The 12956-nt window shown below is 45.5% G+C and overlaps 1 protein-coding gene across 3 annotated transcripts in view; it reads right to left on the reverse strand.

Moving 5' to 3' along the window:
* Window positions 1-12956, reverse strand: part of ARHGAP33 (Rho GTPase activating protein 33) — a 171580-nt gene that overhangs the window by 81521 nt on the left and 77103 nt on the right. The gene's annotated exons all lie outside the window — the stretch shown is intronic.

Below are 12956 nucleotides of genomic sequence, written 5' to 3' on the forward strand. Positions count from 1 at the left end.
TGCTGCATGTATTCTCTAAAGGAAACAAGTATTCCAACGATGAAAAGTTTGCTGTCACAATCTTCCCCATTCAGCTAACAGCGTTCTCTTGTCTGAGGGGTCTGCACTGCAACCAACACCAGCAGGATTTCATCAGGAAGATAAGGAGAGCAGCCCTCCTTATTTTCCTCTGAGCCCAAACTTTGGGGTTCCCTGTTCAGTGTGTGTGGTCATGTCAGCATCCAAAGCACCACCAGCACACCATGCAGCACTGCACCTTCCCAGCACCCCTGCTAGCATGGAGGTGCAGCCACTGAGAGGCACCAACCATGCATGCAGTTCTTATGCCAGCGCTAACACAGGGGCTCATTGCATTAACACACAGCTGCAGGGATTTCCCACAAGTTCCTCTTTTAAGTGTAATACTGCAGAGCACAGATCATAAACTCCCTTCCTGCACACTTCTGGCATTATGTCTCCAACAAGTGAAGTCCATGCAGGATGGTGACAGGGAACTCTCTCATTCCAGCCCTGATCCCTGCACTGCTCCCTGGGTGCAGCTCTCCCAGTTTGCCTCCTGCGCTGTCTGCAGTTGCAATGAACTGTAACTCATTTTACGTGCCTGCCTGCCCATACACTATGTGGAAATGTGACCACCTCACTGGGAAGCTTATTAGAAGGTGCTCCTGGCTGCTGTGTTTCCAAGCACAACAAGGTGCAGAACTGACAAGACTGCTTATGGCACACCTAAATACACAGCACTGAGGTGCACCAAGAAAACACACAGTAGGAAATGAAGGAAGTTGGTGCCTTTTGGTGCTACACAGCCTAAGCCACCTCTCCAGCAGTCTCACTTTGTGCAAAGCTGGGCAACCAGCAGCCTTCCAGCTGCCCCTGTGCCCATCTGAACAGTGATCCCAGCTCCCTCCTCACCCACTCCTCTCTGATAGACCAGAAAGTGATTCCTGACACAGAAGTGGTGCCCCACCAACGTGCAGGCTGCTCTGCCACCAGCACAGAGATTACAGAATGTGACAGTGAGGAGAATCTAAGGCTAACCAGATCCTGAAGTGCTCTGCAAAGGGCAGGAGAGGAATGTGGGAACAGGTTAATATGTGTTCTTGCCAGCAGATATGGAGCTTCTGAGAGAGCCACATTTCCCCTCTCACTGCACACCTACAACCAGCAAAGCATTCCATCACAGAGAGAGCCTCTGTCTGGCACCACAAAGGGCAAACTCCAACACAAGTTCCCTTAAAATTGGGAGGCCAAACCAGTTAAGAACCAGCAGCCAAAGAAGCAAAACCCAGTCTGTGTCCAAAGGAAACCACCTTCAGTCACTCCTTAATTCCCCCTGGTGACTACAATAGCAGCAGGCATCTGGAAAGAGGCACTCTGATACACCGAGTGCACATACCCACTCTGCTGTGATATTCGTTACACCACAGGCTGTGCTCAAAAAGGGAAAAGTAAATATTTTCCACGTTACTGTTCAAAGCAAAACCAATTCAATGTAATGATGGGTTTCTGTCACCGCATTTGGCATTTTGGAAACGCAGTACTTCAGGGCTCTGGTTGGATGCTGCCATCTTTGGTGCACGATTAAGAAATGCTCCTGGCCTCCCACCTATGTCTCCAAAAAGCACATTTTTGGAAGTTCGTGGTCAAACCTGAAGCACTGCCAACATTGTGAAGGGCTCCAGTTTTTGCTGTTGTTGTTCTGGGTCTGTGTTGATTAACACATGCAAATGAAGGCATCTGGTGTTACCTCTCTGTTTCCATTTCACACCCTATTAAAGTCTGATTTCACAATTAATTGAAACCAAAACGAGATTACTCAGAAATTAATCCTCCCTGGCAGCCTGTGCTGAGGTTTAGTCATCACCTGGGGAGGCACAGATCCCCTCCTGGCAGTATTCAGAATTAAACATTTAGGGCATCACACAGCGATACCAAAAGTAGGGCTGGAAAGGAAGCGCCTGCAAGCAGACCCCTCTTGTCAAACACTTGTTGGAGAACACGAGTGATGGAGGCATGTTTCTCCTGCGCCTCATCTATTCACCAGCAGGTCCAATGAACGGCCAGGTCAGGTCCCAGTGCTCCCAGGCTGGTAGGGTGCGGGATCTGAACACAAGCAGGGATTCAGACCCACATTTTGCACGTGGTGACAGTGCAGTGCTAAGAGCAAACTTGATATAAAACCTTGGATGTGTTCTAAAGCTCAATTAAGAAGCATAGAAAAGACGTAAAACCAGCCTATGCCAAGAAAAAAAAACACATCCTCAGGCCATCCTATGATGAGCAAATTATCACTGTTTCTCCTGTCCTTCCCCACCCACATACCTCACCCGGCTCCGACACCACCAAACAATTGTGAAAATGAGATTTTGGACAACTGGCTGCTCAGGGCACTCCAAGTTCATTGCAGTTGAGGACAACGGCTGTCCTGGATTTCCAGAGCCAAAGAAGCCTGCAGCCCTGTGCACACTAGATGGCATTGCACTGCAATTATAGCGAGGCTCAGGAGATGATTTGGGAAACATGAGGAAATTACCTTCCCCATTCAGCCACAAATGGAAGGCTGGGACAACTGAGGGAATATTTACAGTGCTGGGACAATGGGGATGGCTCTGCCAGAGGGACCGGCTTGGGGAGAAACAAAGAGCCTCTTAGATTAAAGGAGCTGCCTATTTATTTATTTGTTTAGAAGAAAAGTGACCTTAGCCCAAAACAAAGAGCCCTTTCTTCCCTTGCAGAGCACAGCCCCTCACTGTGGTCACTGCCACCTCCCCCAGCACACAGAGGTGCCCTCCCAGCCACCCCAGCAGCCACTGCATGGGCCAGGATGCTGCATGGGCCAGGATCCGGGCTGCTTTATAGTTTTCAGCCATCATTTCTAAACAGGCTCACTTTACACGCTGCCAACGTGTGTTAAGCATAGAATCCAACTGGAACCTGTAGTATGTTATTATTTCAGCTTATTGAGAAATGCCTTCATTTATAGTAAAAAAGAAGTATATTTATTTCTTGCAGCTACATAAGACACACATACTTCTTCTCTTCCTGCACGTGGCATTTCATAAAACTGCTGACTTTCCAGGAAAGTCCATTAAAAGCACAGAGTTATGACTGCCCCTCCTGCTCTGAGCTCCAGAATCCATTAAGTTCTGTGGGAGGTCAGTGACAGTTCTACTCAGAGTCTCCTTCCCCATTTGCTGGAAACAAGCACGTTATTCCTCTGAGAGAACTGAGAACTGATACAGCCCTGTCACTGCAGGCTATTAAGCTCTTGCTCACTTGCCTTTTCTGTTTCCTCCCTCACTAAATCAATATTAATATTTTCCCCCATTGATAAGAAACAAAAGCACCAGAAAGAACACCTCATACACCTGAAATGTCCTCAGGAGTTCCAGGGGAGGAGAAAGAACCACAGATAACAGCCCCCAAATACCACTGTGATGGGAGGGAGAGCACTGTGCCATCAGAGCTCAACTTGCTTCATCTCACCATCGATCCCTCCTCACCGCCACAGCTCCTAAGGATTCCTTCACCTTGCTCAGAGTGCAGATGGGTTTACTCTGTGATTTCTCACCTCCAAGCCACTGACACAGAGGCAATCACACTGTTTTCAACACAGAGACTAAATCAAGAGCTGTGCTGTGTAATGTCCCTTATGTCACATTTATACAGCAGCAGCAATCAATGAATGAAGCAGCCCAGCTTGCACAAGCACATTCTCCTACTGCAATCCTGGCCATTAAAAGCCTTATGCAAAAAGATGAATAAACGTGGCAGGGTTCAGTGGGTAATAAGCCACCATCAGAACTGCACTAAAAGCTTCAGAAGCAGACTGCAGGCAAAAGCCAACAAGTTTTGCACCTCACATGCACACAAACTACGTCTTTCCAAGCCAGAGCCTGCAGGACCAGGCTTGAGACAGAAAAGCAGTGAAGGGGGGAAATCAGTGTTACTACAACCACATCTGAGAGCTCCTTCCCCAGGAAAAGCATTCTTTATTATCTGGCCGAATCCCAACTCCTCCTGCTGACAGAAGGAGCAGCAAACGAAGGCAAATAATCTCCCCTTCGTTGGCAGGAAGAAGCGATAAAAGCCGAGGGGAAGCTTAACTTTATTTCCTCCCATGACCCCAGAAGTGGGAAAGATCAACAGCCACTCATCTTTACAAATGAGGCTGTGTAAAATGCAGCACATTTGGCATTTACTATGCCTACATCCCCTGGTTTTACATAAAGGTTAGTCTGAAAACATCGACCACTGAATGCATCTTCATGTTAACCCAGACTGAGCACAGAGCTGGGGGGCTGAAGGTGCAGTTTGTTTTGCAGTGGTTGTTTAAGCCTTAATTTGATCACAGTAATTTTCAAGACAAACACATGTTTAACCTAAGCAGAAAGCACAGCACATTTATGCACACCTAAAGTGATTCTGAAAGGGAAAATAAGAAATGAATCCGTTTGATACACAAAGAGTTACAACAGTGCATGGATAATCCTTTGTTATAAATGGAAATCTCCCCTCTCCTCCCTGGTTTGCTTGAAACCATAACAGAAAATTGAAGCATAACTGCCTGGGCTGCCTGAAGGAGAACTGATGAACGACCTGAATTCTTCACTTTCATGACATTAGGCAGGCATGAGAAGTTCCACGAGAGGAAAGCAACGCTTGACTCTTGAATTTATTTGTGTAGGGTGCTTTGATTCAAAACCAAACCCAAACTGGCAAGAAAATGACCTCACTGAACGATGTTGTTCAATAAAGAAGTTTAACAATCTCTGACAGCGCCACTGAAATCCCTCCTATCGTCAGCTCAGAACTTTACTTCTCAGCTATTCCTAAGCAACCAAAGAGATGGCAGATGGATGGAGAGAATATACAACAAACTCAGGGGAGCGGGCAGAGAGAAAGCAAGAAGCATCTATTTTAACATAATTTGAATGTCAGTGCATGTGGGAATTGTTTCATCTGCACCTTACGCTGCACCCAAATCAAAGCAGATAGAATCCTAGAATGGCCTGGGTTGAAAAGGACCACAATGATCAGTTTCAACCCCTTGCTACGTGCAGGGTCACCAACCACCAGAGCAGGCTGCCCAGAATAGGAAATACATCACACAAAAATACTACCCAACCTGCCCCAAAAAACAGCCTCACAAAAAGCTTTTAGAGGGGAAATGAAGCAGAACATTTATTAAGTAAAGAGTGAGGAGTGACCTCAAAGTGCACTTTTTATTACACTGTGTGGACCGATAGCTGAGCATGGAACACCCCAGCAGCTGGCAAGAGCCTCAAAGCAGCACAGCTTTAATCACAGGGTAACACATGTGAGAATAAACCTCGTAAGCACAAATGCCTTTAACACCCACCCTGCACTCTTGTTTGTTGGTCAAGACTTTTAAAGACAGATATAACATTTTGTGTAAGACTCAACAGAGAAGCAGAGCTGGGAAGGCCGTGCTGGTCTCTTCCTTACAAATGGCAGCACGGCTCTGTGCCCCACGTTGGTCACACTGGGGCTCAAGGCACTTCTGAAGCCATTGGCCATCAATACCTGCTGCACAGAGGCTCGGGAATACTGTATAAGAAGTTAGAAGATCAGCACTTACTGAAATTACTGAGGTCAGGGTCAAAACAAGAACTTCACAGTTCAAGTACTGTTTCAGCCCAGCATGGCTTGACCTGACTTTGGATGAGATCACAACCAAAGGTGGCAAAGTTTGGGACGTAATTAGGTAAATTCCTAATTAGCAGGCTTCAAAAATCAGCTGCAATTACAAGCTACTATCATCTTTTGGTCCCTCTGGGCCTGAATAGTAATTATGGGTAATTAATCTTAAAAATATCACACTTCTCATGGAGAGCTCCCAGCAGCACAGCAGGGAATGGAGGACAAAGCACTGTAAGGTAAGAAAGGGATGTAGCTTTATCTTGTTAAAAAAGAATGGAGCAATATGAGACCTGCTTTTAATTTCAGGTTTACTCTGAAGAGGTTTCTATATAACTTCCTTATGCAACCTTCCCTTCCTCTAAGGAAGAAGAAATCAAGGAGACAAAATTCCCAGCTCTACATTTCCAAAATTTCCAGCTCTGAAAGGATCTGCTGAGTTTAAGCTCTACTGAGTTGAAAGTAGCCAGAAAGTGATGGATAAAGGGAGGCTTACTAGAGTTTGAAGAGATGCAGAGCCATGCACCGGGGGAAATAAAAAGCAGCAGAGCTTGGGGTGTATCCAAAGTGCACATCACAGCTCTGGTGTTACTGCTAAAATGTGTTAATAATTCAAAGCGCACACCAGGCTAAGAGCTCCCTTCTCCAAAAAGATCTTCCAACCCCTATCTAAGTTCTATTGAGCTGGAAAACAAACATTAAGGCACTGAAACAAACCTTGAGTCACAAGAGAAGATGGTGCATGGAAGGTGTCCCTCAATCTGATGCTTCTCAAGTCTTATACTAAATAACCACAAGTTTCCCCCACCCCAGCAGGCAGCACCACATCCTGGTACCACTCACTCCTTTCTCCCATGCAAACCCTTTCCAACACAAGGCTGCAGCTCCCAATGGCTTCCCTACTTGGCCCAGCACCACTACACCTATAACTACTGCAGGACTCACTGTAGACAGAATTCCTCAATAATTTACCAGCTTTTAGAAGTAGAATCCTGGACTCACAGTTAAAGCAACACAAGTTGTTTCTTTTCAACTATTTCAAGGTGGTGAATGGGAACTTGGTCCAAAATCACTTTGAAGACCAAATGTTTCGACATGTCCTATTTGCAGTAAACACTCAAGCACCATAAAAAGCACTTGCACAGCTGCACTGGATTTCAAGGTAACTCATGAACATTTTCATTGGTAGCCAAACACAGACTGGCAATACCAAATCAGATCACCGACACAAGAAGCGACATTTTCTAGAAGGCAATTTGTTTTATAACCATATTTATAAGCTTCATCATTCTTCCAATAGAACAGAATTAACTTTCAGGCAGGTTCATGGATTCTGAATGTACATAAAGCATAGGGCACTGTTTATTTTTATTTCCAAGTTGCTGTAATACTGGGTTTGCTGGTACCCATTAAGAAACACTATTTCCTCTGAATTATTACTGACATAATTCTGAGTGCAGCAGTGCCAAAAGCTCACTGTGTAGTGAGAGGTGCTAGCACTGACTGCAACCCGCAAATCAATCCCCAGTCATCCAGAAGAGTACCCAATGGGACTCTAAGCAGATGTATGCACACCTAAGGAAGCTCCCCATAAAAGCTCCTTATGGGAAACAAAATATTTGAAAAGTAGACATTTCAGCTGGCTGTAAGAAGCCTCACACCTTAAAAATACATCCCATAGCAAGCCATATAGCTTTGAGTAATGGTTCTTTAATTCCTATGGTAAATGGATGGAAAGACAAAAACAGTTATTAGAATGAAAGTTTGTTGTGGTACTTCAAACAGTGAGTTTCATAGAGTGGGTCTTACAGAAGCTGTGAGAGCATCATGAGCTTCTTCCTTCATAGATTTCATCAAAATCACCAAAACCAACAAACGAACCAACCAACAAGAGCACAAGAAGCCAACCCATCCACCCACAAACCAACCCAAATGACGAGCGAGCTGCTTCAATGTGATGCACGACAGCAGCACTCCGTTTTATTATCATTATATCCTGCTTTACCAGGAGAAGAGCGACCTGAATGTGCATGTTTGGCTGTCACAATAGCCAGAAACGAGCAGTCAGAGGAAATGAGTAATTAATATCCTCAGAATCCTCAATGGAGACCAGAGAGCTTTTCAGTCTGGGTGCCCAGGAGGGAACAGAACCTTCACTGCTGCAGACACACCAGGCAAGGGATAAAATAACACAACTATCAACGTCTCCAAACATGTTTAAATGCCTTCTAGACATCCTAATAGGATGCGTGGGTGAGAATGTGTGCCTGTGTGTGTGCTTACCCTTCTAAAATGAAACTCTGTCTGAACCCAGACCCCTGGGAAAGTTTAGGTTCACAGGAAATCTTCTGCACAAATCTGTCTCTGTCGCAATTAAAACAAACAGAGAATTCGAGTCTCAGCTTACAGACCTGGAAGCATCCTCTGCGGTACACACACAGCACACGCTGCCACTCTTACAGCAAACACTGTCACATGCAGTCCGTAAGTGCCATTAGTTCGAGTGTTTTCCCCTAGGCTTTCCTCTTTGCACGACAGACCATCGAAGCAGGGGTGCAGTGACAAGATTCTTCTGGAGTACTGAAAGACAACTCTTCCCTGGTCTTGTCTTAAAGTTTTTCACCCAGAGGGTGGTGACACACTGGAATAGGTTTGCCAAAGGAGGCTGTGGATGCCCCATCCCTGGAGGCTTTCAAGGCCAGGCTGGATGTGGCTCTGGGCAGCCTGGTCTGATGGTTGGCGACCCTGCACATAGCAGGGGGTTGAAACTCAATGATCACTGTGGTCCTTTTCAACCCAGGCCATTCTGTGATTCTATGACTTCACCACACATCCTTGAGTGAGTGAGGTTATATCAGAGTGGAGCAGATGGGAAAGCACTCTTCAGTTTCCCAGATGGAAACTACCCGGAGCCCAGACCATCTCACCAGCAGCAGGAAATGCTCTCTGCAGGATACAGAGCACATCTGGAATGCAGACGGAGCACATCTGCTCTGCTCACATGAACACACCTTAACCAGCAAGGTGCGTGTAGGCATTCAGCAGATTGGGTTGTGTCCTACCTGTCTGTATGTCTTAACCAGGAAACGAATGAAAGTGTTTGTAATGCAGGACAGAGGTACACACACTACTGGAGAGCTAAGCTAATGAATGAATGGCTTCATGACTTATAGCCCAGGTTGCTGCCAGCTCTGCCATCAAAGCTCAGCACTCTGGCACACAGACACAAACTAAACAAACTCCCCTTTCTATAAGTAGGTACAATAAGCACAGAACGTAAAGGTTCTAAATGATGTTTGGTGTAACAGCTAATACATCCATGGCATGACAGACCTCCACTGCAGGACAAAAACACACCTCTGCTTCCATCAGTCTCAGGGACCATACAACACAAAGGCTCTGCGTATCAAATCACACCGCCCCAGCCTTCCTGCAGACCTGTGAGTACAATATTAGCTGCATTTTAACATAGTTCCTGTTCACAGTACAGCCTACTGTGTATAAAAACAGACAAGCTCTAATCCTGTCTCGACCTCTGAAACGCTGCTGAAATAGAAATTACTCTTCTGGAACACATGGGTTCTCCTTAAATTTTAATATACTTTAATTATACATATAATACATCTCTCTGTATTTTTCAGGTCATTAAACCTCAGGGAAGAAAAATTTTCCAACACAACTCTGTTCCAGTTACTAATTAAAGCAATTTTTACACCTTCCTGTGACATGCTGCTAAGGACGATTTATGATGGTGGCAAGCAGTGGGAGGTCAATGCCAAAGTTAACAGCTGGGCTTATTACCGTCACTTCTAAGATGTACTCATGTCATCAAGCAGCTGCTATGCACCAATAAGGACTGAGAACCCACAAACAAGTTTGCTATCTTTTCAATGTTAAATGCAAGGGAGAGTCAAACTGTGCTAAGTTTAACCTGCAAAAATATCCAAAGGCTGAAAGGAAAACACAAAACCAGACCACAGGCAGCCTGTTCAGCTGAATTAACAGGGAGAATCTCATCTGCATTGGTGGAGGCAACATATGTGAATCCCATCCATCAATGATGGGTCACCAACAAGGCAGGCGATGGCCATAATCAAGCAGTAATGTGCCAACAGCAGGAATAAGGTGTAGAGGAGAGAAACCACGTCAAGCCATCCTTCCACATTAAAATCCATGCCAGGTTCCTCCCTGTTTTGCTGGAAGAAAACCAAACAAGGCAGAATTTCACAGGTGTGACCTCTTCCAGGGCAGGGCATCCTGAGGGGTCAGCAGCAAATTTGACGCAGGACTGGGAAGCAGAAGAATCCAAAAACCGAGGTGAAACTCCTTGAACGTTTTCCTAACTTTTCTGACATCAAGGAGCTCTGTCTGGAGACTCCAAATTTTAGAGCTCTGTTGACCTTGGCTGGAGCCCATGCCAATATTCAGGGAGTTGAGGCTGGTATCATTAAGTTAATAGAAGCAGTTTCCATAGACATTTTATAAAGACAGTTGGTTTTATATATCCACGTCCTTAAGTAGAGCTCTTGCAACATCTTAGAAGGTGACAGCAGGGAAACCACACAGAGCAGAGGGATGGGAGGCCTTGTCCATAGGAGGACACAGCATGTCAGAATAAGGCAAACAGGCAGCCCAGGGGAGAACAATAGCATCCACAGATGGATGACAGGCTAAAACAGAGCACCACACAGTACACAACATGGGTATCCACATCATAACCACTCACACATTCGTGAATACGAAGCCAAATCCAGCAAAATTACCTTCCATGGCACCAGTACACAGCAAAACCCAGGGCAGGCTTTGTGGTTTTTACTACACATTTCCATCTTTTAAATAGGAATGAGATGAGCGGGGGAATTGCCATTTAATGTTTCATTTTCTAAAATAAATATTTTTTTCCTCTGCAAATGAGTGGAATAAATGAAGACATTACAGCCTGCAGCTGCTCATGACTGCCAAGATGCTGAAAATTACCATGCCCACAGAAGAGCTGAGGGAATGAACAATCCCTCCCACTCCAAAGCAGTGAGCAGGCTTCGTTTAACAGCATGGATGGGAGATGAGAGCTGTGCTGCCCGGCTCCCAGGCACAGGTCAGGGGGCACTCCCACATTGCTGTTGTTCCAACTGACCCATGCCTGGGCTGCTCTGTGCTGAAATACCTTAAACTACTCCATGTAGCTCCAGAGCAGGGCAGCTGGGCAGGCTTTCCCATTTTTGTTTTCTTTGCAACCCATCACAGGGAAAAAAAGTAATGCATAGTTAACAGAGAGACCCTCACAGGTATGCTTCCTTTCCCTGGAGAATTATTGAGTAAAAGCAAAGAAGACAAGCCACCAAAAGATGACAAGCCCCTCAAGTATCTCCTCAACAGGCTTTGCTGATAACCAGAATTGAACTGCTCTTTGCAATAGCTCTCACACTTTAGACACCGCAGGAAAATGCAATTGCAGACACAACCACAGGGACCACTGAAAAGCAGCAATTTGCTGTGGCTGGAAGGCTGCAGACAGCAAACCACCCTGCTGAGCTGCAGCAGCATTCCTGGCAGCTGATGCCTCAGGCGGAAGCGATTCTGGTTCAAATGCTTCCTTTATCACTGATAATGCACTCCTACCACTTGCAATGCCAGGGCTTAACAGATAAGGAGGAGAGGATCTTCCAGGCACTGTAATCCAGTCCTGTTGTGACAGGGTTTTATTTTTAGAAGGCAGCTACGTAAACACAGCCACAGCGAGACAGAGACAGTGCTGTCTGAGGGGTAAACCTGTGCTAAAGGCAAGATAGCTGCAGCAACAGGAGTGTGCATGGCAGCACTCTCTCTCCCTTAGCAATGTGCTCTTCAGTGAGCAAATAATATCATCCGGAAAGTACAGAGTGCATCATCTCTCCATATTCCATTACCAAAACTTCCTCCAGTGAAGATAATTCCTGTTTTTTTTTCCAAGTACAACATCTTTATTTCTGGCAGGAAGTAAACATAATTACAGAATGCCTAATCACCATTTCTCCTGATTACATTAATGGCACAGAGACGGAGTTGAAGGGTGGACCACTGGGTGGATAAGGAACTGGCCGGATGGCAGCATCCAGAGAGCTGAGCTGGATGGCTCCATGCCCAGATCAGCGTGCCCATAGGAGCCTAATGAGGTTCAAGAAGGCCAAGTGTTGTACTTTGGGTTGAGGGATGTGGGGCTGTGGCAATGGGTCCAGAGGAGGCCATGGAAACACTCAGAGGGTTGAAGCACCTCTCCTGCAATGAAAGGCTGAGGGAGATGGGGCTGCTCAGCTGTTAGCACGTTCTCTTAAACCATACTGTGATTCTATGAGAAAAGTCACATTTGCATTATAGGAGTTGCTCCACAGTAGGGCATCACCTTACTTTGTGCAACTTAATAAACACAGAGGTTTTGTTAAATAGCTGGACTTTTACATATCAAGCACACTAAGAGGCAGTAGATTGTATGGCACAACCACTGAGCTGGGGTACTCCAATTCCATGTGAATGAGTTAAGTGGAAGAGCTTTACAGGCAAAACACAAAACCTGTAAGCTGCAATTACCCTGGGCTGAGCAGTAGGATGCCCTGTATAGCAATACCAGCAGTAGCAATGTTTGCTTTGTATATTAATGAATTGAATGTTAATGGTCTAGAGGCAGGACATTGGCTAAGCACTGTGGGAAAGCAGCAGAGCCCATCCCACCTCCTCTGGGGGAGCAGCACAGAGGGCTGAGCCACAGCTTCTAACAAAGCCCTTAAAATCTTGCCCAATATTAGGCTAAAACAAATGAATCATCATAAAATTGAAGAATCAGTGATGTAGGCTTGATTTAAAAAAAAAGGCAGCAATAAATGTAACATATTACAGGAAAATAGGAGTGACTTTCTGGCACTGATGCCTTCTGTAAAACCCATCCTTTAACTGCAGCTTTGACAGCAGCCTCCTTTGTGATGGACACAGCCCTTCCCTGGTACACCAGCAATTTCCTCCCCATGCAACACGTCTTGCTGGCCAGACACAGATAAGGTTAAAACGTGGCTGTTGCAAGCAGCATGCCAGAATGTCTCTGAGGAGAAAAGCATCCCAAAACGTATCTAGTTGTGTTAGCACAGTGCTAGGATGAGAACAAATCTGTCTTCATACATCTCAGAGAGTGAATTTAAAACCATCTCATGAGGTGAAATGCCAAGATATTAATACCAATTGCAGCATGAGACCATATTACAAGTGACATCAACGTTACAAAACAATCTGAAGTTGGGCCAGGCTGTTAATAGACAGCATTACACAAT

This window comes from Gallus gallus, chromosome 24 (genome assembly GCF_016699485.2).
Source record: "Gallus gallus isolate bGalGal1 chromosome 24, bGalGal1.mat.broiler.GRCg7b, whole genome shotgun sequence".
In the NCBI taxonomy this organism is placed as follows: domain Eukaryota; kingdom Metazoa; phylum Chordata; class Aves; order Galliformes; family Phasianidae; genus Gallus; species Gallus gallus.